Source organism: Coffea arabica, chromosome 11e (assembly GCF_036785885.1).
Source record: "Coffea arabica cultivar ET-39 chromosome 11e, Coffea Arabica ET-39 HiFi, whole genome shotgun sequence".
Taxonomy (NCBI): domain Eukaryota; kingdom Viridiplantae; phylum Streptophyta; class Magnoliopsida; order Gentianales; family Rubiaceae; genus Coffea; species Coffea arabica.
Genome location: NC_092331.1, coordinates 32129436 through 32153270, shown reverse-complemented (window position 1 = coordinate 32153270; position 23835 = coordinate 32129436). Strand labels below are relative to the sequence as shown.

Below are 23835 nucleotides of genomic sequence, written 5' to 3'. Positions count from 1 at the left end.
CGACAAGAAGCAAAATATAAAGCAATCGTTCCGACGGAGCTAAATTACTACAGGATAAAGAACGAATAGGAAATTTGGATTTCGAAACAAAAAAGAGAGGGGTGCAACACGAGGACTTCGCAGGGGGTCACCCATCCTAGTACCACTCTCGCCCAAGCACGCTTAACTTCGGAGTTCTGATGGGATCCGGTGCATTAGTGCTGGTATGGTCGCACCCGCCATGTTCCTTTCGCTTTATTCTTTTAAACTACCCCGTCCTGCGAAGCAGTGTGGCTTTTCTTGACCGAAATTCATTTTAAGCGTCAATTCAAGCATTTTCCTCTTATCCTTTTATTTATTTACTTTATTTTTCTCTTTGTTATTGATTTGCACCCTGTTTTTTCCCCTCATCCCGCAACTCTAAATTATCATGAAATCAATCCTTCACGCTTGCAGTCAGGGGTGGCAATTCGGGTCCAAATCAGGTTGGCGGGTCGGGTTCGGGTCAACAGACCCGCCAGAAAATCTGTTGACCCGAACCCCGACCCGCCAACCCGTGACGGGTCAGGTATGCTGACCCGAACCCGAAGATTTCAGGTTTACGGGGCGGCGGGTCGACCCGAAATGACCCGAAACTTAATTTTAATTTATTAATTTATCACTGTAATTTCTAATAAAATCAATTTCTCACAAAACTAATTACATAATCAAGTAATAAAAATTTAAATAAATGATTCCAAATCAAATCTAAAATAAATTAAACACCGTAAAAGTGTTTTATCCCAAGCAAAATATAAAATAAATTAAAACAATATAAAAGTGAAAAATAATATAATATATTATTTGTCCAAGTATAATAATTTCAACTTCACACAAATTAAATAAATTCGTTTAGGATTAAGTAATTAATGCCTTTGAAAAAAAGAATAACTTAGTTTAGTTAGATAAAATTATTTTTATTTTTATTAAATTATTTTTAACTCGTAAACGGGTCATATCGGGTCATATCAGGTCACCACGGGTTGACCCGAAATCGACCGGTTATCTTTTCGGGTTCATCGGGTCCAACCCGATTCTGACCCGAATTCCCGAAACCTCAACCCAAACCCATTAATTTCGTGTTAGGCTCGTGTCGTGTTTTCAGGTCATGTCGAAAATTGCCACCCCTAGTTGCGGTGATACATTTGCGCCGACAAATTTGAGCGACGATCCGGGCTTTGATCGAGCCGTACCGTTCCTGATTTGTCTCGCGCCTTCAGACCCGCCATCATGCTTCGACAAGAAGCAAAATATAAAGCAATCGTTCCGACGGAGCTAAATTACTACAGGATAAAGAACGAATAGGAAATTTGGATTTCGAAACAAAAAAGAGAGGGGTGCAACACGAGGACTTCCCAGGGGGTCACCCATCCTAGTACTACTCTCGCCCAAGCACGCTTAACTTCGGAGTTCTGATGGGATCCGGTGCATTAGTGCTGGTATGGTCGCACCAGCCATGTTCCTTTCGCTTTATTCTTTTAAACTACCCCGTCCTGCGAAGCAGTGTGGCTTTTCTTGACCGAAATTCATTTTAAGCGTCAATTCAAGCATTTTCCTCTTATCCTTTTATTTATTTACTTTATTTTTCTCTTTGTTATTGATTTGCACCCTGTTTTTTCCCCTCATCCCGCAACTCTAAATTATCATGAAATCAATCCTTCACGCTTGCAGTCAGGGGTGGCAATTCGGGTCCAAATCAGGTTGGCGGGTCGGGTTCGGGTCAACAGACCCGCCAGAAAATCTGTTGACCCGAACCCCGACCCGCCAACCCGTGACGGGTCAGGTATGCTGACCCGAACCCGAAGATTTCAGGTTTACGGGGCGGCGGGTCGACCCGAAATGACCCGAAACTTAATTTTAATTTATTAATTTATCACTGTAATTTCTAATAAAATCAATTTCTCACAAAACTAATTACATAATCAAGTAATAAAAATTTAAATAAATGATTCCAAATCAAATCTAAAATAAATTAAACACCGTAAAAGTGTTTTATCCCAAGCAAAATATAAAATAAATTAAAACAATATAAAAGTGAAAAATAATATAATATATTATTTGTCCAAGTATAATAATTTCAACTTCACACAAATTAAATAAATTCGTTTAGGATTAAGTAATTAATGCCTTTGAAAAAAAGAATAACTTAGTTTAGTTAGATAAAATTATTTTTATGTTTATTAAATTATTTTTAACTCGTAAACGGGTCATATCGGGTCATATCAGGTCACCACGGGTTGACCCGAAATCGACCGGTTATCTTTTCGGGTTCATCGGGTCCAACCCGATTCTGACCCGAATTCCCGAAACCTCAACCCAAACCCATTAATTTCGTGTTAGGCTCGTGTCGTGTTTTCAGGTCGTGTCGAAAATTGCCACCCCTAGTTGCGGTGATACATTTGCGCCGACAAATTTGAGCGACGATCCGGGCTTTGATCGAGCCGTACCGTTCCTGATTTGTCTCGCGCCTTCAGACCCGCCATCATGCTTCGACAAGAAGCAAAATATAAAGCAATCGTTCCGACGGAGCTAAATTACTACAGGATAAAGAACGAATAGGAAATTTGGATTTCGAAACAAAAAAGAGAGGGGTGCAACACGAGGACTTCCCAGGGGGTCACCCATCCTAGTACTACTCTCGCCCAAGCACGCTTAACTTCGGAGTTCTGATGGGATCCGGTGCATTAGTGCTGGTATGGTCGCACCAGCCATGTTCCTTTCGCTTTATTCTTTTAAACTACCCCGTCCTGCGAAGCAGTGTGGCTTTTCTTGACCGAAATTCATTTTAAGCGTCAATTCAAGCATTTTCCTCTTATCCTTTTATTTATTTACTTTATTTTTCTCTTTGTTATTGATTTGCACCCTGTTTTTTCCCCTCATCCCGCAACTCTAAATTATCATGAAATCAATCCTTCACGCTTGCAGTCAGGGGTGGCAATTCGGGTCCAAATCAGGTTGGCGGGTCGGGTTCGGGTCAACAGACCCGCCAGAAAATCTGTTGACCCGAACCCCGACCCGCCAACCCGTGACGGGTCAGGTATGCTGACCCGAACCCGAAGATTTCAGGTTTACGGGGCGGCGGGTCGACCCGAAATGACCCGAAACTTAATTTTAATTTATTAATTTATCACTGTAATTTCTAATAAAATCAATTTCTCACAAAACTAATTACATAATCAAGTAATAAAAATTTAAATAAATGATTCCAAATCAAATCTAAAATAAATTAAACACCGTAAAAGTGTTTTATCCCAAGCAAAATATAAAATAAATTAAAACAATATAAAAGTGAAAAATAATATAATATATTATTTGTCCAAGTATAATAATTTCAACTTCACACAAATTAAATAAATTCGTTTAGGATTAAGTAATTAATGCCTTTGAAAAAAAGAATAACTTAGTTTAGTTAGATAAAATTATTTTTATGTTTATTAAATTATTTTTAACTCGTAAACGGGTCATATCGGGTCATATCAGGTCACAACGGGTTGACCCGAAATCGACCGGTTTTCTTTTCGGGTTCATCGGGTCCAACCCGATTCTGACCCGAATTCCCGAAACCTCAACCCAAACCCATTAATTTCGTGTTATGCTCGTGTCGTGTTTTCAGGTCGTGTCGAAAATTGCCACCCCTAGTTGCGGTGATACATTTGCGCCGACAAATTTGAGCGACGATCCGGGCTTTGGTCGAGCCGTACCGTTCCTGATTTGTCTCGCGCCTTCAGACCCGCCTTCATGCTTCGACAAGAAGCAAAATATAAAGCAATCGTTCCGACGGAGCTAAATTACTACAGGATAAAGAACGAATAGGAAATTTGGATTTCGAAACAAAAAAGAGAGGGGTGCAACACGAGGACTTCCCAGGGGGTCACCCATCCTAGTACCACTCTCGCCCAAGCACGCTTAACTTCGGAGTTCTGATGGGATCCGGTGCATTAGTGCTAGTATGGTCGCACCAGCCATGTTCCTTTCGCTTTATTCTTTTAAACTACCCCGTCCTGCGAAGCAGTGTGGCTTTTCTTGACCGAAATTCATTTTAAGCGTCAATTCAAGCATTTTCCTCTTATCCTTTTATTTATTTACTTTATTTTTCTCTTTGTTATTGATTTGCACCCTGTTTTTTTCCCTCATCCCGCAACTCTAAATTATCATGAAATCAATCATTCACGCTTGCAGTCAGGGGTGGCAATTCGGGTCCAAATCAGGTTGGCGGGTCGGGTTCGGGTCAACAGACCCGCCAGAAAATCTGTTGACCCGAACCCCGACCCGCCAACCCGTGACGGGTCAGGTATGCTGACCCGAACCCGAAGATTTCAGGTTTACGGGGCGGCGGGTCGACCCGAAATGACCCGAAACTTAATTTTAATTTATTAATTTATCACTGTAATTTCTAATAAAATCAATTTCTCACAAAACTAATTACATAATCAAGTAATAAAAATTTAAATAAATGATTCCAAATCAAATCTAAAATAAATTAAACACCGTAAAAGTGTTTTATCCCAAGCAAAATATAAAATAAATTAAAACAATATAAAAGTGAAAAATAATATAATATATTATTTGTCCAAGTATAATAATTTCAACTTCACACAAATTAAATAAATTCGTTTAGGATTAAGTAATTAATGCCTTTGAAAAAAAGAATAACTTAGTTTAGTTAGATAAAATTATTTTTATGTTTATTAAATTATTTTTAACTCGTAAACGGGTCATATCGGGTCATATCAGGTCACCACGGGTTGACCCGAAATCGACCGGTTTTCTTTTCGGGTTCATCGGGTCCAACCCGATTCTGACCCGAATTCCCGAAACCTCAACCCAAACCCATTAATTTCGTGTTATGCTCGTGTCGTGTTTTCAGGTCGTGTCGAAAATTGCCACCCCTAGTTGCGGTGATACATTTGCGCCGACAAATTTGAGCGACGATCCGGGCTTTGGTCGAGCCGTACCGTTCCTGATTTGTCTCGCGCCTTCAGACCCGCCTTCATGCTTCGACAAGAAGCAAAATATAAAGCAATCGTTCCGACGGAGCTAAATTACTACAGGATAAAGAACGAATAGGAAATTTGGATTTCGAAACAAAAAAGAGAGGGGTGCAACACGAGGACTTCCCAGGGGGTCACCCATCCTAGTACCACTCTCGCCCAAGCACGCTTAACTTCGGATTTCTGATGGGATCCGGTGCATTAGTGCTGGTATGGTCGCACCAGCCATGTTCCTTTCGCTTTATTCTTTTAAACTACCCCGTCCTGCGAAGCAGTGTGGCTTTTCTTGACCGAAATTCATTTTAAGCGTCAATTCAAACATTTTCCTCTTATCCTTTTATTTATTTACTTTATTTTTCTCTTTGTTATTGATTTGCACCCTGTTTTTTTCCCTCATCCCGCAACTCTAAATTATCATGAAATCAATCCTTCACGCTTGCAGTCAGGGGTGGCAATTCGGGTCCAAATCAGGTTGGCGGGTCGGGTTCGGGTCAACAGACCCGCCAGAAAATCTGTTGACCCGAACCCCGACCCGCCAACCCGTGACGGGTCAGGTATGCTGACCCGAACCCGAAGATTTCAGGTTTACGGGGCGGCGGGTCGACCCGAAATGACCCGAAACTTAATTTTAATTTATTAATTTATCACTGTAATTTCTAATAAAATCAATTTCTCACAAAACTAATTACATAATCAAGTAATAAAAATTTAAATAAATGATTCCAAATCAAATCTAAAATAAATTAAACACCGTAAAAGTGTTTTATCCCAAGCAAAATATAAAATAAATTAAAACAATATAAAAGTGAAAAATAATATAATATATTATTTGTCCAAGTATAATAATTTCAACTTCACACAAATTAAATAAATTCGTTTAGGATTAAGTAATTAATGCCTTTGAAAAAAAGAATAACTTAGTTTAGTTAGATAAAATTATTTTTATGTTTATTAAATTATTTTTAACTCGTAAACGGGTCATATCGGGTCATATCAGGTCACCACGGGTTGACCCGAAATCGACCGGTTTCCTTTTCGGGTTCATCGGGTCCAACCCGATTCTGACCCGAATTCCCGAAACCTCAACCCAAACCCATTAATTTCGTGTTAGGTTCGTGTCGTGTTTTCAGGTCGTGTCGAAAATTGCCACCCCTAGTTGCGGTGATACATTTGCGCCGACAAATTTGAGCGACGATCCGGGCTTTGATCGAGCCGTACCGTTCCTGATTTGTCTCGCGCCTTCAGATCCTCCTTCACGCTTCGACAAGAAGCAAAATATTAAGCAATCGTTCCGACGGAGCTAAATTACTACAGGATAAAGAACGAATAGGAAATTTGGATTTCGAAACAAAAAAGAGAGGGGTGCAACACGAGGACTTCCCAGGGGGTCACCCATCCTAGTACTACTCTCGCCCAAGCACGCTTAACTTCGGAGTTCTGATGGGATCCGGTGCATTAGTGCTGGTATGATCGCACCCGCCATGTTCCTTTCGCTTTATTCTTTTAAACTACCCCGTCCTGCGAAGCAGTGTGGCTTTTCTAGACCGAAATTCATTTTAAGCGTCAATTCAAGCATTTTCCTCTTATCCTTTTATTTATTTACTTTATATTTTTTTTTGTTATTGATTTGCACCCTGTTTTTTTCCCTCATCCCGCAACTCTAAATTATCATGAAATCAATCCTTCACGCTTGCAGTCAGGGGTGGCAATTCGGGTCCAAATCAGGTTGGCGGGTCGGGTTCGGGTCAACAGACCCGCCAGAAAATCTGTTGACCCGAACCCCGACCCGCCAACCCGTGACGGGTCAGGTATGCTGACCCGAACCCGAAGATTTCAGGTTTACGGGGCGGCGGGTCGACCCGAAATGACCCGAAACTTAATTTTAATTTATTAATTTATCACTGTAATTTCTAATAAAATCAATTTCTCACAAAACTAATTACATAATCAAGTAATAAAAATTTAAATAAATGATTCCAAATCAAATCTAAAATAAATTAAACACCGTAAAAGTGTTTTATCCCAAGCAAAATATAAAATAAATTAAAACAATATAAAAGTGAAAAATAATATAATATATTATTTGTCCAAGTATAATAATTTCAACTTCACACAAATTAAATAAATTCGTTTAGGATTAAGTAATTAATGCCTTTGAAAAAAAGAATAACTTAGTTTAGTTAGATAAAATTATTTTTATGTTTATTAAATTATTTTTAACTCGTAAACGGGTCATATCGGGTCATATCAGGTCACCACGGGTTGACCCGAAATCGACCGGTTTTCTTTTCGGGTTCATCGGGTCCAACCCGATTCTGACCCGAATTCCCGAAATCTCAACCCAAACCCATTAATTTCGTGTTAGGCTCGTGTCGTGTTTTCAGGTCGTGTCGAAAATTGCCACCCCTAGTTGCGGTGATACATTTGCGCCGACAAATTTGAGCGACGATCCGGGCTTTGATCGAGCCGTACCGTTCCTGATTTGTCTCGCGCCTTCAGACCCGCCTTCATGCTTCGACAAGAAGCAAAATATAAAGCAATCGTTCCGACGGAGCTAAATTACTACAGGATAAAGAACGAATAGGAAATTTGGATTTCGAAACAAAAAAGAGAGGGGTGCAACACGAGGACTTCCCAGGGGGTCACCCATCCTAGTACCACTCTCGCCCAAGCACGCTTAACTTCGGAGTTCTGATGGGATCCGGTGCATTAGTGCTGGTATGGTCGCACCCGCCATGTTCCTTTCGCTTTATTCTTTTAAACTACCCCGTCCTGCGAAGCAGTGTGGCTTTTCTAGACCGAAATTCATTTTAAGCGTCAATTCAAGCATTTTCCTCTTATCCTTTTATTTATTTACTTTATTTTTCTTTTTGTTATTGATTTGCACCCTGTTTTTTTCCCTCATCCCGCAACTCTAAATTATCATGAAATCAATCCTTCACGCTTGCAGTCAGGGGTGGCAATTCGGGTCCAAATCAGGTTGGCGGGTCGGGTTCGGGTCAACAGACCCGCCAGAAAATCTGTTGACCCGAACCCCGACCCGCCAACCCGTGACGGGTCAGGTATGCTGACCCGAACCCGAAGATTTCAGGTTTACGGGGCGGCGGGTCGACCCGAAATGACCCGAAACTTAATTTTAATTTATTAATTTATCACTGTAATTTCTAATAAAATCAATTTCTCACAAAACTAATTACATAATCAAGTAATAAAAATTTAAATAAATGATTCCAAATCAAATCTAAAATAAATTAAACACCGTAAAAGTGTTTTATCCCAAGCAAAATATAAAATAAATTAAAACAATATAAAAGTGAAAAATAATATAATATATTATTTGTCCAAGTATAATAATTTCAACTTCACACAAATTAAATAAATTCGTTTAGGATTAAGTAATTAATGCCTTTGAAAAAAAGAATAACTTAGTTTAGTTAGATAAAATTATTTTTATGTTTATTAAATTATTTTTAACTCGTAAACGGGTCATATCGGGTCATATCAGGTCACCACGGGTTGACCCGAAATCGACCGGTTATCTTTTCGGGTTCATCGGGTCCAACCCGATTCTGACCCGAATTCCCGAAACCTCAACCCAAACCCATTAATTTCGTGTTAGGCTCGTGTCGTGTTTTCAGGTCGTGTCGAAAATTGCCACCCTTAGTTGCGGTGATACATTTGCGCCGACAAATTTGAGCGACGATCCGGGCTTTGATCGAGCCGTACCGTTCCTGATTTGTCTCGCGCCTTCAAACCCGCCTTCATGCTTCGACAAGAAGCAAAATGTAAAGCAATCGTTCCGACGGAGCTAAATTACTACAGGATAAAGAACGAATAGGAAATTTGGATTTCGAAACAAAAAAGAGAGGGGTGCAACACGAGGACTTCCCAGGGGGTCACCCATCCTAGTACCACTCTCGCCCAAGCACGCTTAACTTCGGAGTTCTGATGGGATCCGGTGCATTAGTGCTGGTATGGTCGCACCAGCCATGTTCCTTTCGCTTTATTCTTTTAAACTACCCCGTCCTGCGAAGCAGTGTGGCTTTTCTTGACCGAAATTCATTTTAAGCGTCAATTCAAGCATTTTCCTCTTATCCTTTTATTTATTTACTTTATTTTTCTCTTTGTTATTGATTTGCACCCTGTTTTTTTCCCTCATCCCGCAACTCTAAATTATCATGAAATCAATCCTTCACGCTTGCAGTCAGGGGTGGCAATTCGGGTCCAAATCAGGTTGGCGGGTCAGGTTCGGGTCAACAGACCCGCCAGAAAATCTGTTGACCCGAACCCCGACCCGCCAACCCGTGACGGGTCAGGTATGCTGACCCGAACCCGAAGATTTCAGGTTTACGGGGCGGCGGGTCGACCCGAAATGACCCGAAACTTAATTTTAATTTATTAATTTATCACTGTAATTTCTAATAAAATCAATTTCTCACAAAACTAATTACATAATCAAGTAATAAAAATTTAAATAAATGATTCCAAATCAAATCTAAAATAAATTAAACACCGTAAAAGTGTTTTATCCCAAGCAAAATATAAAATAAATTAAAACAATATAAAAGTGAAAAATAATATAATATATTATTTGTCCAAGTATAATAATTTCAACTTCACACAAATTAAATAAATTCGTTTAGGATTAAGTAATTAATGCCTTTGAAAAAAAGAATAACTTAGTTTAGTTAGATAAAATTATTTTTATGTTTATTAAATTATTTTTAACTCGTAAACGGGTCATATCGGGTCATATCAGGTCACCACGGGTTGACCCGAAATCGACCGGTTATCTTTTCGGGTTCATCGGGTCCAACCCGATTCTGACCCGAATTCCCGAAACCTCAACCCAAACCCATTAATTTCGTGTTAGTCTCGTGTCGTGTTTTCAGGTCGTGTCGAAAATTACCACCCCTAGTTGCGGTGATACATTTGCGCCGACAAATTTGAGCGACGATCCGGGCTTTGATCGAGCCGTACCGTTCCTGATTTGTCTCGCGCCTTCAGATCCGCCTTCATGCTTCGACAAGAAGCAAAATATAAAGCAATCGTTCCGACGGAGCTAAATTACTACAGGATAAAGAACGAATAGGAAATTTGGATTTCGAAACAAAAAAGAGAGGGGTGCAACACGAGGACTTCCCAGGGGGTCACCCATCCTAGTACTACTCTCGCCCAAGCACGCTTAACTTCGGAGTTCTGATGGGATCCGGTGCATTAGTGCTGGTATGGTCGCACCAGCCATGTTCCTTTCGCTTTATTCTTTTAAACTACCCCGTCCTGCGAAGCAGTGTGGCTGTTCTTGACCGAAATTCATTTTAAGCGTCAATTCAAGCATTTTCCTCTTATCCTTTTATTTACTTACTTTATTTTTCTCTTTGTTATTGATTTGCACCCTGTTTTTTTCCCTCATCCCGCAACTCTAAATTATCATGAAATCAATCCTTCACGCTTGCAGTCAGGGGTGGCAATTCGGGTCCAAATCAGGTTGGCGGGTCGGGTTCGGGTCAACAGACCCGCCAGAAAATCTGTTGACCCGAACCCCGACCCGCCAACCCGTGACGGGTCAGGTATGCTGACCCGAACCCGAAGATTTCAGGTTTACGGGGCGGCGGGTCGACCCGAAATGACCCGAAACTTAATTTTAATTTATTAATTTATCACTGTAATTTCTAATAAAATCAATTTCTCACAAAACTAATTACAGAATCAAGTAATAAAAATTTAAATAAATGATTCCAAATCAAATCTAAAATAAATTAAACACCGTAAAAGTGTTTTATCCCAAGCAAAATATAAAATAAATTAAAACAATATAAAAGTGAAAAATAATATAATATATTATTTGTCCAAGTATAATAATTTCAACTTCACGCAAATTAAATAAATTCGTTTAGGATTAAGTAATTAATGCCTTTGAAAAAAAGAATAACTTAGTTTAGTTAGATAAAATTATTTTTATGTTTATTAAATTATTTTTAACTCGTAAACGGGTCATATCGGGTCATATCAGGTCACCACGGGTTGACCCGAAATCGACCGGTTTTCTTTTCGGGTTCATCGGGTCCAACCCGATTCTGACCCGAATTCCCGAAACCTCAACCCAAACCCATTAATTTCGTGTTAGGCTCGTGTCGTGTTTTCAGGTCGTGTCGAAAATTGCCACCCCTAGTTGCGGTGATACATTTGCGCCGACAAATTTGAGCGACGATCCGGGCTTTGATCGAGCCGTACCGTTCCTGATTTGTCTCGCGCCTTCAGACCCGCCTTCATGCTTCGACAAGAAGCAAAATATAAAGCAATCGTTCCGACGGAGCTAAATTACTACAGGATAAAGAACGAATAGGAAATTTGGATTTCGAAACAAAAAAGAGAGGGGTGCAACACGAGGACTTCCCAGGGGGTCACCCATCCTAGTACCACTCTCGCCCAAGCACGCTTAACTTCGGAGTTCTGATGGGATCCGGTGCATTAGTGCTGGTATGGTCGCACCCGCCATGTTCCTTTCGCTTTATTCTTTTAAACTACCCCGTCCTGCGAAGCAGTGTGGCTTTTCTAGACCGAAATTCATTTTAAGCGTCAATTCAAGCATTTTCCTCTTATCCTTTTATTTATTTACTTTATTTTTTTTTTGTTATTGATTTGCACCCTGTTTTTTTCCCTCATCCCGCAACTCTAAATTATCATGAAATCAATCCTTCACGCTTGCAGTCAGGGGTGGCAATTCGGGTCCAAATCAGGTTGGCGGGTCGGGTTCGGGTCAACAGACCCGCCAGAAAATCTGTTGACCCGAACCCCGACCCGCCAACCCGTGACGGGTCAGGTATGCTGACCCGAACCCGAAGATTTCAGGTTTACGGGGCGGCGGGTCGACCCGAAATGACCCGAAACTTAATTTTAATTTATTAATTTATCACTGTAATTTCTAATAAAATCAATTTCTCACAAAACTAATTACATAATCAAGTAATAAAAATTTAAATAAATGATTCCAAATCAAATCTAAAATAAATTAAACACCGTAAAAGTGTTTTATCCCAAGCAAAATATAAAATAAATTAAAACAATATAAAAGTGAAAAATAATATAATATATTATTTGTCCAAGTATAATAATTTAAACTTCACACAAATTAAATAAATTCGTTTAGGATTAAGTAATTAATGCCTTTGAAAAAAAGAATAACTTAGTTTAGTTAGATAAAATTATTGTTATGTTTATTAAATTATTTTTAACTCGTAAACGGGTCATATCGGGTCATATCAGGTCACCACGGGTTGACCCGAAATCGACCGGTTTTCTTTTCGGGTTCATCGGGTCCAACCGGATTCTGACCCGAATTCCCGAAACCTCAACCCAAACCCATTAATTTCGTGTTAGGCTCGTGTCGTGTTTTCAGGTCGTGTCGAAAATTGCCACCCCTAGTTGCGGTGATACATTTGCGCCGACAAATTTGAGCGACGATCCGGGCTTTGATCGAGCCGTACCGTTCCTGATTTGTCTCGCGCCTTCAGATCCTCCTTCACGCTTCGACAAGAAGCAAAATATTAAGCAATCGTTCCGACGGAGCTAAATTACTACAGGATAAAGAACGAATAGGAAATTTGGATTTCGAAACAAAAAAGAGAGGGGTGCAACACGAGGACTTCCCAGGGGGTCACCCATCCTAGTACCACTCTCGCCCAAGCACGCTTAACTTCGGAGTTCTGATGGGATCCGGTGCATTAGTGCTGGTATGGTCGCACCAGCCATGTTCCTTTCGCTTTATTCTTTTAAACTACCCCGTCCTGCGAAGCAGTGTGGCTTTTCTTGACCGAAATTCATTTTAAGCGTCAATTCAAGCATTTTCCTCTTATCCTTTTATTTATTTACTTTATTTTTCTCTTTGTTATTGATTTGCACCCTGTTTTTTTCCCTCATCCCGCAACTCTAAATTATCATGAAATCAATCCTTCACGCTTGCAGTCAGGGGTGGCAATTCGGGTCCAAATCAGGTTGGCGGGTCGGGTTCGGGTCAACAGACCCGCCAGAAAATCTGTTGACCCGAACCCCGACCCGCCAACCCGTGACGGGTCAGGTATGCTGACCCGAACCCGAAGATTTCAGGTTTACGGGGCGGCGGGTCGACCCGAAATGACCCGAAACTTAATTTTAATTTATTAATTTATCACTGTAATTTCTAATAAAATCAATTTCTCACAAAACTAATTACATAATCAAGTAATAAAAATTTAAATAAATGATTCCAAATCAAATCTAAAATAAATTAAACACCGTAAAAGTGTTTTATCCCAAGCAAAATATAAAATAAATTAAAACAATATAAAAGTGAAAAATAATATAATATATTATTTGTCCAAGTATAATAATTTCAACTTCACACAAATTAAATAAATTCGTTTAGGATTAAGTAATTAATGCCTTTGAAAAAAAGAATAACTTAGTTTAGTTAGATAAAATTATTTTTATGTTTATTAAATTATTTTTAACTCGTAAACGGGTCATATCGGGTCATATCAGGTCACCACGGGTTGACCCGAAATCGACCGGTTTTCTTTTCGGGTTCATCGGGTCCAACCCGATTCTGACCCGAATTCCCGAAATCTCAACCCAAACCCATTAATTTCGTGTTAGGCTCGTGTCGTGTTTTCAGGTCGTGTCGAAAATTGCCACCCCTAGTTGCGGTGATACATTTGCGCCGACAAATTTGAGCGACGATCCGGGCTTTGATCGAGCCGTACCGTTCCTGATTTGTCTCGCGCCGTCAGACCCGCCTTCATGCTTCGACAAGAAGCAAAATATAAAGCAATCGTTCCGACGGAGCTAAATTACTACAGGATAAAGAACGAATAGGAAATTTGGATTTCGAAACAAAAAAGAGAGGGGTGCAACACGAGGACTTCCCAGGGGGTCACCCATCCTAGTACCACTCTCGCCCAAGCACGCTTAACTTCGGAGTTCTGATGGGATCCGGTGCATTAGTGCTGGTATGGTCGCACCCGCCATGTTCCTTTCGCTTTATTCTTTTAAACTACCCCGTCCTGCGAAGCAGTGTGGCTTTTCTAGACCGAAATTCATTTTAAGCGTCAATTCAAGCATTTTCCTCTTATCCTTTTATTTATTTACTTTATTTTTTTTTTGTTATTGATTTGCACCCTGTTTTTTTCCCTCATCCCGCAACTCTAAATTATCATGAAATCAATCCTTCACGCTTGCAGTCAGGGGTGGCAATTCGGGTCCAAATCAGGTTGGCGGGTCGGGTTCGGGTCAACAGACCCGCCAGAAAATCTGTTGACCCGAACCCCGACCCGCCAACCCGTGACGGGTCAGGTATGCTGACCCGAACCCGAAGATTTCAGGTTTACGGGGCGGCGGGTCGACCCGAAATGACCCGAAACTTAATTTTAATTTATTAATTTATCACTGTAATTTCTAATAAAATCAATTTCTCACAAAACTAATTACATAATCAAGTAATAAAAATTTAAATAAATGATTCCAAATCAAATCTAAAATAAATTAAACACCGTAAAAGTGTTTTATCCCAAGCAAAATATAAAATAAATTAAAACAATATAAAAGTGAAAAATAATATAATATATTATTTGTCCAAGTATAATAATTTAAACTTCACACAAATTAAATAAATTCGTTTAGGATTAAGTAATTAATGCCTTTGAAAAAAAGAATAACTTAGTTTAGTTAGATAAAATTATTGTTATGTTTATTAAATTATTTTTAACTCGTAAACGGGTCATATCGGGTCATATCAGGTCACCACGGGTTGACCCGAAATCGACCGGTTTTCTTTTCGGGTTCATCGGGTCCAACCGGATTCTGACCCGAATTCCCGAAACCTCAACCCAAACCCATTAATTTCGTGTTAGGCTCGTGTCGTGTTTTCAGGTCGTGTCGAAAATTGCCACCCCTAGTTGCGGTGATACATTTGCGCCGACAAATTTGAGCGACGATCCGGGCTTTGATCGAGCCGTACCGTTCCTGATTTGTCTCGCGCCTTCAGATCCTCCTTCACGCTTCGACAAGAAGCAAAATATTAAGCAATCGTTCCGACGGAGCTAAATTACTACAGGATAAAGAACGAATAGGAAATTTGGATTTCGAAACAAAAAAGAGAGGGGTGCAACACGAGGACTTCCCAGGGGGTCACCCATCCTAGTACCACTCTCGCCCAAGCACGCTTAACTTCGGAGTTCTGATGGGATCCGGTGCATTAGTGCTGGTATGGTCGCACCAGCCATGTTCCTTTCGCTTTATTCTTTTAAACTACCCCGTCCTGCGAAGCAGTGTGGCTTTTCTTGACCGAAATTCATTTTAAGCGTCAATTCAAGCATTTTCCTCTTATCCTTTTATTTATTTACTTTATTTTTCTCTTTGTTATTGATTTGCACCCTGTTTTTTTCCCTCATCCCGCAACTCTAAATTATCATGAAATCAATCCTTCACGCTTGCAGTCAGGGGTGGCAATTCGGGTCCAAATCAGGTTGGCGGGTCGGGTTCGGGTCAACAGACCCGCCAGAAAATCTGTTGACCCGAACCCCGACCCGCCAACCCGTGACGGGTCAGGTATGCTGACCCGAACCCGAAGATTTCAGGTTTACGGGGCGGCGGGTCGACCCGAAATGACCCGAAACTTAATTTTAATTTATTAATTTATCACTGTAATTTCTAATAAAATCAATTTCTCACAAAACTAATTACATAATCAAGAATCGAAGCTTAAAATGAATTTCGATCTAGAAAAGCCACACTGTTTCGCAGCACGGGGTGGTTTAAAAGAATAAAGCGAAAGGAACATGGCGGGTGCGATCATACCAGCACTAATGCACCGGATCCCATCAGAACTCCGAAGTTAAGCGTGCTTGGGCGAGAGTGGTACTAGGATGGGTGACCCCCTGGGAAGTCCTCGTGTTGCACCCCTCTCTTTTTTGTTTCGAAATCCAAATTTCCTATTCGTTCTTTATCCTGTAGTAATTTAGCTCCGTCGGAACGATTGCTTTATATTTTGCTTCTTGTCGAAGCATGAAGGCGGGTCTGAAGGCGCGAGACAAATCAGGAACGGTACGGCTCGATCAAAGCCCGGATCGTCGCTCAAATTTGTCGGCGCAAATGTATCACCGCAACTAGGGGTGGCAATTTTCGACACGACCTGAAAACACGATACGAGCCTAACACGAAATTAATGGGTTTGGGTTGAGGTTTCGGGAATTCGGGTCAGAATCCGGTTGGACCCGATGAACCCGAAAAGAAAACCGGTCGATTTCGGGTCAACCCGTGGTGACCTGATATGACCCGATATGACCCGTTTACGAGTTAAAAATAATTTAATAAACATAAAAATAATTTTATCTAACTAAACTAAGTTATTCTTTTTTTCAAAGGCATTAATTACTTAATCCTAAACGAATTTATTTAATTTGTGTGAAGTTTAAATTATTATACTTGGACAAATAATATATTATATTATTTTTCACTTTTATATTGTTTTAATTTATTTTATATTTTGCTTGGGATAAAACACTTTTACGGTGTTTAATTTATTTTAGATTTGATTTGGAATCATTTATTTAAATTTTTATTACTTGATTATGTAATTAGTTTTGTGAGAAATTGATTTTATTAGAAATTACAGTGATAAATTAATAAATTAAAATTAAGTTTCGGGTCATTTCGGGTCGACCCGCCGCCCCGTAAACCTGAAATCTTCGGGTTCGGGTCAGCATACCTGACCCGTCACGGGTTGGCGGGTCGGGGTTCGGGTCAACAGATTTTCTGGCGGGTCTGTTGACCCGAACCCGACCCGCCAACCTGATTTGGACCCGAATTGCCACCCCTGACTGCAAGCGTGAAGGATTGATTTCATGATAATTTAGAGTTGCGGGATGAGGGAAAAAAACAGGGTGCAAATCAATAACAAAAAAAAAATAAAGTAAATAAATAAAAGGATAAGAGGAAAATGCTTGAATTGACGCTTAAAATGAATTTCGGTCTAGAAAAGCCACACTGCTTCGCAGGACGGGGTAGTTTAAAAGAATAAAGCGAAAGGAACATGGCGGGTGCGACCATACCAGCACTAATGCACCGGATCCCATCAGAACTCCGAAGTTAAGCGTGCTTGGGCGAGAGTGGTACTAGGATGGGTGACCCCCTGGGAAGTCCTCGTGTTGCACCCCTCTCTTTTTTGTTTCGAAATCCAAATTTCCTATTCGTTCTTTATCCTGTAGTAATTTAGCTCCGTCGGAACGATTGCTTTATATTTTGCTTCTTGTCGAAGCGTGAAGGAGGATCTGAAGGCGCGAGACAAATCAGGAACGGTACGGCTCGATCAAAGCCCGGATCGTCGCTCAAATTTGTCGGCGCAAATGTATCACCGCAACTAGTGGTGGCAATTTTCGACACGACCTGAAAACACGACACGAGCCTAACACGAAATTAATGGGTTTGGGTTGAGGTTTCGGGAATTCGGGTCAGAATCCGGTTGGACCCGATGAACCCGAAAAGAAAACCGGTCGATTTCGGGTCAACCCGTGGTGACCTGATATGACCCGATATGACCCGTTTACGAGTTAAAAATAATTTAATAAACATAAAAATAATTTTATCTAACTAAACTAAGTTATTCTTTTTTTCAAAGGCATTAATTACTTAATCCTAAACGAATTTATTTAATTTGTGTGAAGTTGAAATTATTATACTTGGACAAATAATATATTATATTATTTTTCACTTTTATATTGTTTTAATTTATTTTATATTTTGCTTGGGATAAAACACTTTTACGGTGTTTAATTTATTTTAGATTTGATTTGGAATCATTTATTTAAATTTTTATTACTTGATTATGTAATTAGTTTTGTGAGAAATTGATTTTATTAGAAATTACAGTGATAAATTAATAAATTAAAATTAAGTTTCGGGTCATTTCGGGTCGACCCGCCGCCCCGTAAACCTGAAATCTTCGGGTTCGGGTCAGCATACCTGACCCGTCACGGGTTGGCGGGTCGGGGTTCGGGTCAACAGATTTTCTGGCGGGTCTGTTGACCCGAACCCGACCCGCCAACCTGATTTGGACCCGAATTGCCACCCCTGACTGCAAGCGTGAAGGATTGATTTCATGATAATTTAGAGTTGCGGGATGAGGGAAAAAAACAGGGTGCAAATCAATAACAAAAAAAAAATAAAGTAAATAAATAAAAGGATAAGAGGAAAATGCTTGAATTGACGCTTAAAATGAATTTCGGTCTAGAAAAGCCACACTGCTTCGCAGGACGGGGTAGTTTAAAAGAATAAAGCGAAAGGAACATGGCGGGTGCGACCATACCAGCACTAATGCACCGGATCCCATCAGAACTCCGAAGTTAAGCGTGCTTGGGCGAGAGTGGTACTAGGATGGGTGACCCCCTGGGAAGTCCTCGTGTTGCACCCCTCTCTTTTTTGTTTCGAAATCCAAATTTCCTATTCGTTCTTTATCCTGTAGTAATTTAGCTCCGTCGGAACGATTGCTTTATATTTTGCTTCTTGTCGAAGCATGAAGGCGGGTCTGAAGGCGCGAGACAAATCAGGAACGGTACGGCTCGATCAAAGCCCGGATCGTCGCTCAAATTTGTCGGCGCAAATGTATCACCGCAACTAGGGGTGGCAATTTTCGACACGACCTGAAAACACGACACGAGCCTAACACGAAATTAATGGGTTTGGGTTGAGATTTCGGGAATTCGGGTCAGAATCGGGTTGGACCCGATGAACCCGAAAAGAAAACCGGTCGATTTCGGGTCAACCCGTGGTGACCTGATATGACCCGATATGACCCGTTTACGAGTTAAAAATAATTTAATAAACATAAAAATAATTTTATCTAACTAAACTAAGTTATTCTTTTTTTCAAAGGCATTAATTACTTAATCCTAAACGAATTTATTTAATTTGTGTGAAGTTGAAATTATTATACTTGGACAAATAATATATTATATTATTTTTCACTTTTATATTGTTTTAATTTATTTTATATTTTGCTTGGGATAAAACACTTTTACGGTGTTTAATTTATTTTAGATTTGATTTGGAATCATTTATTTAAATTTTTATTACTTGATTATGTAATTAGTTTTGTGAGAAATTGATTTTATTAGAAATTACAGTGATAAATTAATAAATTAAAATTAAGTTTCGGGTCATTTCGGGTCGACCCGCCGCCCCGTAAACCTGAAATCTTCGGGTTCGGGTCAGCATACCTGACCCGTCACGGGTTGGCGGGTCGGGGTTCGGGTCAACAGATTTTCTGGCGGGTCTGTTGACCCGAACCCGACCCGCCAACCTGATTTGGACCCGAATTGCCACCCCTGACTGCAAGCGTGAAGGATTGATTTCATGATAATTTAGAGTTGCGGGATGAGGGAAAAAAACAGGGTGCAAATCAATAACAAAGAGAAAAATAAAGTAAATAAATAAAAGGATAAGAGGAAAATGCTTGAATTGACGCTTAAAATGAATTTCGGTCAAGAAAAGCCACACTGCTTCGCAGGACGGGGTAGTTTAAAAGAATAAAGCGAAAGGAACATGGCTGGTGCGACCATACCAGCACTAATGCACCGGATCCCATCAGAACTCCGAAGTTAAGCGTGCTTGGGCGAGAGTGGTACTAGGATGGGTGACCCCCTGGGAAGTCCTCGTGTTGCACCCCTCTCTTTTTTGTTTCGAAATCCAAATTTCCTATTCGTTCTTTATCCTGTAGTAATTTAGCTCCGTCGGAACGATTGCTTAATATTTTGCTTCTTGTCGAAGCGTGAAGGAGGATCTGAAGGCGCGAGACAAATCAGGAACGGTACGGCTCGATCAAAGCCCGGATCGTCGCTCAAATTTGTCGGCGCAAATGTATCACCGCAACTAGGGGTGGCAATTTTCGACACGACCTGAAAACACGACACGAGCCTAACACGAAATTAATGGGTTTGGGTTGAGGTTTCGGGAATTCGGGTCAGAATCCGGTTGGACCCGATGAACCCGAAAAGAAAACCGGTCGATTTCGGGTCAACCCGTGGTGACCTGATATGACCCGATATGACCCGTTTACGAGTTAAAAATAATTTAATAAACATAAAAATAATTTTATCTAACTAAACTAAGTTATTCTTTTTTTCAAAGGCATTAATTACTTAATCCTAAACGAATTTATTTAATTTGTGTGAAGTTGAAATTATTATACTTGGACAAATAATATATTATATTATTTTTCACTTTTATATTGTTTTAATTTATTTTATATTTTGCTTGGGATAAAACACTTTTACGGTGTTTAATTTATTTTAGATTTGATTTGGAATCATTTATTTAAATTTTTATTACTTGATTATGTAATTAGTTTTGTGGGAAATTGATTTTATTAGAAATTACAGTGATAAATTAATAAATTAAAATTAAGTTTCGGGTCATTTCGGGTCGACCCGCCGCCCCGTAAACCTGAAATCTTCGGGTTCGGGTCAGCATACCTGACCCGTCACGGGTTGGCGGGTCGGGGTTCGGGTCAACAGATTTTCTGGCGGGTCTGTTGACCCGAACCCGACCCGCCAACCTGATTTGGACCCGAATTGCCACCCCTGACTGCAAGCGTGAAGGATTGATTTCATGATAATTTAGAGTTGCGGGATGAGGGAAAAAAACAGGGTGCAAATCAATAACAAAAAGAAAAATAAAGTAAATAAATAAAAGGATAAGAGGAAAATGCTTGAATTGACGCTTAAAATGAATTTCGGTCTAGAAAAGCCACACTGCTTCGCAGGACGGGGTAGTTTAAAAGAATAAAGCGAAAGGAACATGGCGGGTGCGACCATACCAGCACTAATGCACCGGATCCCATCAGAACTCCGAAGTTAAGCGTGCTTGGGCGAGAGTGGTACTAGGATGGGTGACCCCCTGGGAAGTCCTCGTGTTGCACCCCTCTCTTTTTTGTTTCGAAATCCAAATTTCCTATTCGTTCTTTATCCTGTAGTAATTTAGCTCCGTCGGAACGATTGCTTTATATTTTGCTTCTTGTCGAAGCATGAAGGCGGGTCTGAAGGCGCGAGACAAATCAGGAACGGTACGGCTCGATCAAAGCCCGGATCGTCGCTCAAATTTGTCGGCGCAAATGTATCACCGCAACTAGGGGTGGCAATTTTCGACACGACCTGAAAACACGACACGAGCCTAACACGAAATTAATGGGTTTGGGTTGAGATTTCGGGAATTCGGGTCAGAATCGGGTTGGACCCGATGAACCCGAAAAGAAAACCGGTCGATTTCGGGTCAACCCGTGGTGACCTGATATGACCCGATATGACCCGTTTACGAGTTAAAAATAATTTAATAAACATAAAAATAATTTTATCTAACTAAACTAAGTTATTCTTTTTTTCAAAGGCATTAATTACTTAATCCTAAACGAATTTATTTAATTTGTGTGAAGTTGAAATTATTATACTTGGACAAATAATATATTATATTATTTTTCACTTTTATATTGTTTTAATTTATTTTATATTTTGCTTGGGATAAAACACTTTTACGGTGTTTAATTTATTTTAGATTTGATTTGGAATCATTTATTTAAATTTTTATTACTTGATTATGTAATTAGTTTTGTGAGAAATTGATTTTATTAGAAATTACAGTGATAAATTAATAAATTAAAATTAAGTTTCGGGTCATTTCGGGTCGACCCGCCGCCCCGTAAACCTGAAATCTTCGGGTTCGGGTCAGCATACCTGACCCGTCACGGGTTGGCGGGTCGGGGTTCGGGTCAACAGATTTTCTGGCGGGTCTGTTGACCCGAACCCGACCCGCCAACCTGATTTGGACCCGAATTGCCACCCCTGACTGCAAGCGTGAAGGATTGATTTCATGATAATTTAGAGTTGCGGGATGAGGGAAAAAAACAGGGTGCAAATCAATAACAAAGAGAAAAATAAAGTAAATAAATAAAAGGATAAGAGGAAAATGCTTGAATTGACGCTTAAAATGAATTTCGGTCAAGAAAAGCCACACTGCTTCGCAGGACGGGGTAGTTTAAAAGAATAAAGCGAAAGGAACATGGCTGGTGCGACCATACCAGCACTAATGCACCGGATCCCATCAGAACTCCGAAGTTAAGCGTGCTTGGGCGAGAGTGGTACTAGGATGGGTGACCCCCTGGGAAGTCCTCGTGTTGCACCCCTCTCTTTTTTGTTTCGAAATCCAAATTTCCTATTCGTTCTTTATCCTGTAGTAATTTAGCTCCGTCGGAACGATTGCTTAATATTTTGCTTCTTGTCGAAGCGTGAAGGAGGATCTGAAGGCGCGAGACAAATCAGGAACGGTACGGCTCGATCAAAGCCCGGATCGTCGCTCAAATTTGTCGGCGCAAATGTATCACCGCAACTAGGGGTGGCAATTTTCGACACGACCTGAAAACACGACACGAGCCTAACACGAAATTAATGGGTTTGGGTTGAGGTTTCGGGAATTCGGGTCAGAATCCGGTTGGACCCGATGAACCCGAAAAGAAAACCGGTCGATTTCGGGTCAACCCGTGGTGACCTGATATGACCCGATATGACCCGTTTACGAGTTAAAAATAATTTAATAAACATAAAAATAATTTTATCTAACTAAACTAAGTTATTCTTTTTTTCAAAGGCATTAATTACTTAATCCTAAACGAATTTATTTAATTTGTGTGAAGTTGAAATTATTATACTTGGACAAATAATATATTATATTATTTTTCACTTTTATATTGTTTTAATTTATTTTATATTTTGCTTGGGATAAAACACTTTTACGGTGTTTAATTTATTTTAGATTTGATTTGGAATCATTTATTTAAATTTTTATTACTTGATTATGTAATTAGTTTTGTGGGAAATTGATTTTATTAGAAATTACAGTGATAAATTAATAAATTAAAATTAAGTTTCGGGTCATTTCGGGTCGACCCGCCGCCCCGTAAACCTGAAATCTTCGGGTTCGGGTCAGCATACCTGACCCGTCACGGGTTGGCGGGTCGGGGTTCGGGTCAACAGATTTTCTGGCGGGTCTGTTGACCCGAACCCGACCCGCCAACCTGATTTGGACCCGAATTGCCACCCCTGACTGCAAGCGTGAAGGATTGATTTCATGATAATTTAGAGTTGCGGGATGAGGGAAAAAAACAGGGTGCAAATCAATAACAAAAAGAAAAATAAAGTAAATAAATAAAAGGATAAGAGGAAAATGCTTGAATTGACGCTTAAAATGAATTTCGGTCTAGAAAAGCCACACTGCTTCGCAGGACGGGGTAGTTTAAAAGAATAAAGCGAAAGGAACATGGCGGGTGCGACCATACCAGCACTAATGCACCGGATCCCATCAGAACTCCGAAGTTAAGCGTGCTTGGGCGAGAGTGGTACTAGGATGGGTGACCCCCTGGGAAGTCCTCGTGTTGCACCCCTCTCTTTTTTGTTTCGAAATCCAAATTTCCTATTCGTTCTTTATCCTGTAGTAATTTAGCTCCGTCGGAACGATTGCTTTATATTTTGCTTCTTGTCGAAGCATGAAGGCGGGTCTGAAGGCGCGAGACAAATCAGGAACGGTACGGCTCGATCAAAGCCCGGATCGTCGCTCAAATTTGTCGGCGCAAATGTATCACCGCAACTAGGGGTGGCAATTTTCGACACGACCTGAAAACACGACACGAGCCTAACACGAAATTAATGGGTTTGGGTTGAGATTTCGGGAATTCGGGTCAGAATCGGGTTGGACCCGATGAACCCGAAAAGAAAACCGGTCGATTTCGGGTCAACCCGTGGTGACCTGA

The 23835-nt window shown here is 40.3% G+C and overlaps 20 non-coding genes across 20 annotated transcripts; 7 read left to right on the top strand and 13 right to left on the bottom strand.

Annotated features, from left to right (window-relative positions):
- Positions 1 to 98: 98 nt before the first annotated feature.
- On the bottom strand, positions 99 to 217 carry LOC140031005 (5S ribosomal RNA). The gene has a single exon (XR_011834926.1). It is a non-coding gene; the product is annotated as a 5S ribosomal RNA (ribosomal RNA).
- A 1135-nt stretch (positions 218 to 1352) lies between these two features.
- LOC140030035 (5S ribosomal RNA) lies at positions 1353 to 1471 on the bottom strand. Its single transcript, XR_011833949.1, has one exon. It is a non-coding gene; the product is annotated as a 5S ribosomal RNA (ribosomal RNA).
- A 1135-nt stretch (positions 1472 to 2606) lies between these two features.
- Positions 2607 to 2725, bottom strand: LOC140030034 (5S ribosomal RNA). The gene has a single exon (XR_011833948.1). It is a non-coding gene; the product is annotated as a 5S ribosomal RNA (ribosomal RNA).
- Positions 2726 to 3860: 1135 nt separating this feature from the next.
- Positions 3861 to 3979, bottom strand: LOC140031525 (5S ribosomal RNA). Its single transcript, XR_011835447.1, has one exon. It is a non-coding gene; the product is annotated as a 5S ribosomal RNA (ribosomal RNA).
- Positions 3980 to 5114: 1135 nt separating this feature from the next.
- Positions 5115 to 5233, bottom strand: LOC140031664 (5S ribosomal RNA). The gene has a single exon (XR_011835587.1). It is a non-coding gene; the product is annotated as a 5S ribosomal RNA (ribosomal RNA).
- A 1135-nt stretch (positions 5234 to 6368) lies between these two features.
- Positions 6369 to 6487, bottom strand: LOC140032176 (5S ribosomal RNA). Its single transcript, XR_011836101.1, has one exon. It is a non-coding gene; the product is annotated as a 5S ribosomal RNA (ribosomal RNA).
- A 1135-nt stretch (positions 6488 to 7622) lies between these two features.
- LOC140030478 (5S ribosomal RNA) lies at positions 7623 to 7741 on the bottom strand. The gene has a single exon (XR_011834393.1). It is a non-coding gene; the product is annotated as a 5S ribosomal RNA (ribosomal RNA).
- Positions 7742 to 8876: 1135 nt separating this feature from the next.
- Positions 8877 to 8995, bottom strand: LOC140031030 (5S ribosomal RNA). The gene has a single exon (XR_011834951.1). It is a non-coding gene; the product is annotated as a 5S ribosomal RNA (ribosomal RNA).
- Positions 8996 to 10130: 1135 nt separating this feature from the next.
- On the bottom strand, positions 10131 to 10249 carry LOC140030033 (5S ribosomal RNA). The gene has a single exon (XR_011833947.1). It is a non-coding gene; the product is annotated as a 5S ribosomal RNA (ribosomal RNA).
- A 1135-nt stretch (positions 10250 to 11384) lies between these two features.
- LOC140030477 (5S ribosomal RNA) lies at positions 11385 to 11503 on the bottom strand. Its single transcript, XR_011834392.1, has one exon. It is a non-coding gene; the product is annotated as a 5S ribosomal RNA (ribosomal RNA).
- A 1134-nt stretch (positions 11504 to 12637) lies between these two features.
- LOC140031029 (5S ribosomal RNA) lies at positions 12638 to 12756 on the bottom strand. The gene has a single exon (XR_011834950.1). It is a non-coding gene; the product is annotated as a 5S ribosomal RNA (ribosomal RNA).
- Positions 12757 to 13891: 1135 nt separating this feature from the next.
- Positions 13892 to 14010, bottom strand: LOC140030476 (5S ribosomal RNA). The gene has a single exon (XR_011834391.1). It is a non-coding gene; the product is annotated as a 5S ribosomal RNA (ribosomal RNA).
- Positions 14011 to 15144: 1134 nt separating this feature from the next.
- On the bottom strand, positions 15145 to 15263 carry LOC140031028 (5S ribosomal RNA). Its single transcript, XR_011834949.1, has one exon. It is a non-coding gene; the product is annotated as a 5S ribosomal RNA (ribosomal RNA).
- A 565-nt stretch (positions 15264 to 15828) lies between these two features.
- Positions 15829 to 15947, top strand: LOC140030746 (5S ribosomal RNA). The gene has a single exon (XR_011834665.1). It is a non-coding gene; the product is annotated as a 5S ribosomal RNA (ribosomal RNA).
- A 1134-nt stretch (positions 15948 to 17081) lies between these two features.
- LOC140030475 (5S ribosomal RNA) lies at positions 17082 to 17200 on the top strand. Its single transcript, XR_011834390.1, has one exon. It is a non-coding gene; the product is annotated as a 5S ribosomal RNA (ribosomal RNA).
- A 1134-nt stretch (positions 17201 to 18334) lies between these two features.
- Positions 18335 to 18453, top strand: LOC140030474 (5S ribosomal RNA). Its single transcript, XR_011834389.1, has one exon. It is a non-coding gene; the product is annotated as a 5S ribosomal RNA (ribosomal RNA).
- Positions 18454 to 19588: 1135 nt separating this feature from the next.
- On the top strand, positions 19589 to 19707 carry LOC140031027 (5S ribosomal RNA). Its single transcript, XR_011834948.1, has one exon. It is a non-coding gene; the product is annotated as a 5S ribosomal RNA (ribosomal RNA).
- Positions 19708 to 20842: 1135 nt separating this feature from the next.
- On the top strand, positions 20843 to 20961 carry LOC140030473 (5S ribosomal RNA). The gene has a single exon (XR_011834388.1). It is a non-coding gene; the product is annotated as a 5S ribosomal RNA (ribosomal RNA).
- Positions 20962 to 22096: 1135 nt separating this feature from the next.
- On the top strand, positions 22097 to 22215 carry LOC140031026 (5S ribosomal RNA). Its single transcript, XR_011834947.1, has one exon. It is a non-coding gene; the product is annotated as a 5S ribosomal RNA (ribosomal RNA).
- Positions 22216 to 23350: 1135 nt separating this feature from the next.
- Positions 23351 to 23469, top strand: LOC140030472 (5S ribosomal RNA). Its single transcript, XR_011834387.1, has one exon. It is a non-coding gene; the product is annotated as a 5S ribosomal RNA (ribosomal RNA).
- The last annotated feature ends 366 nt before the right edge of the window (positions 23470 to 23835 follow it).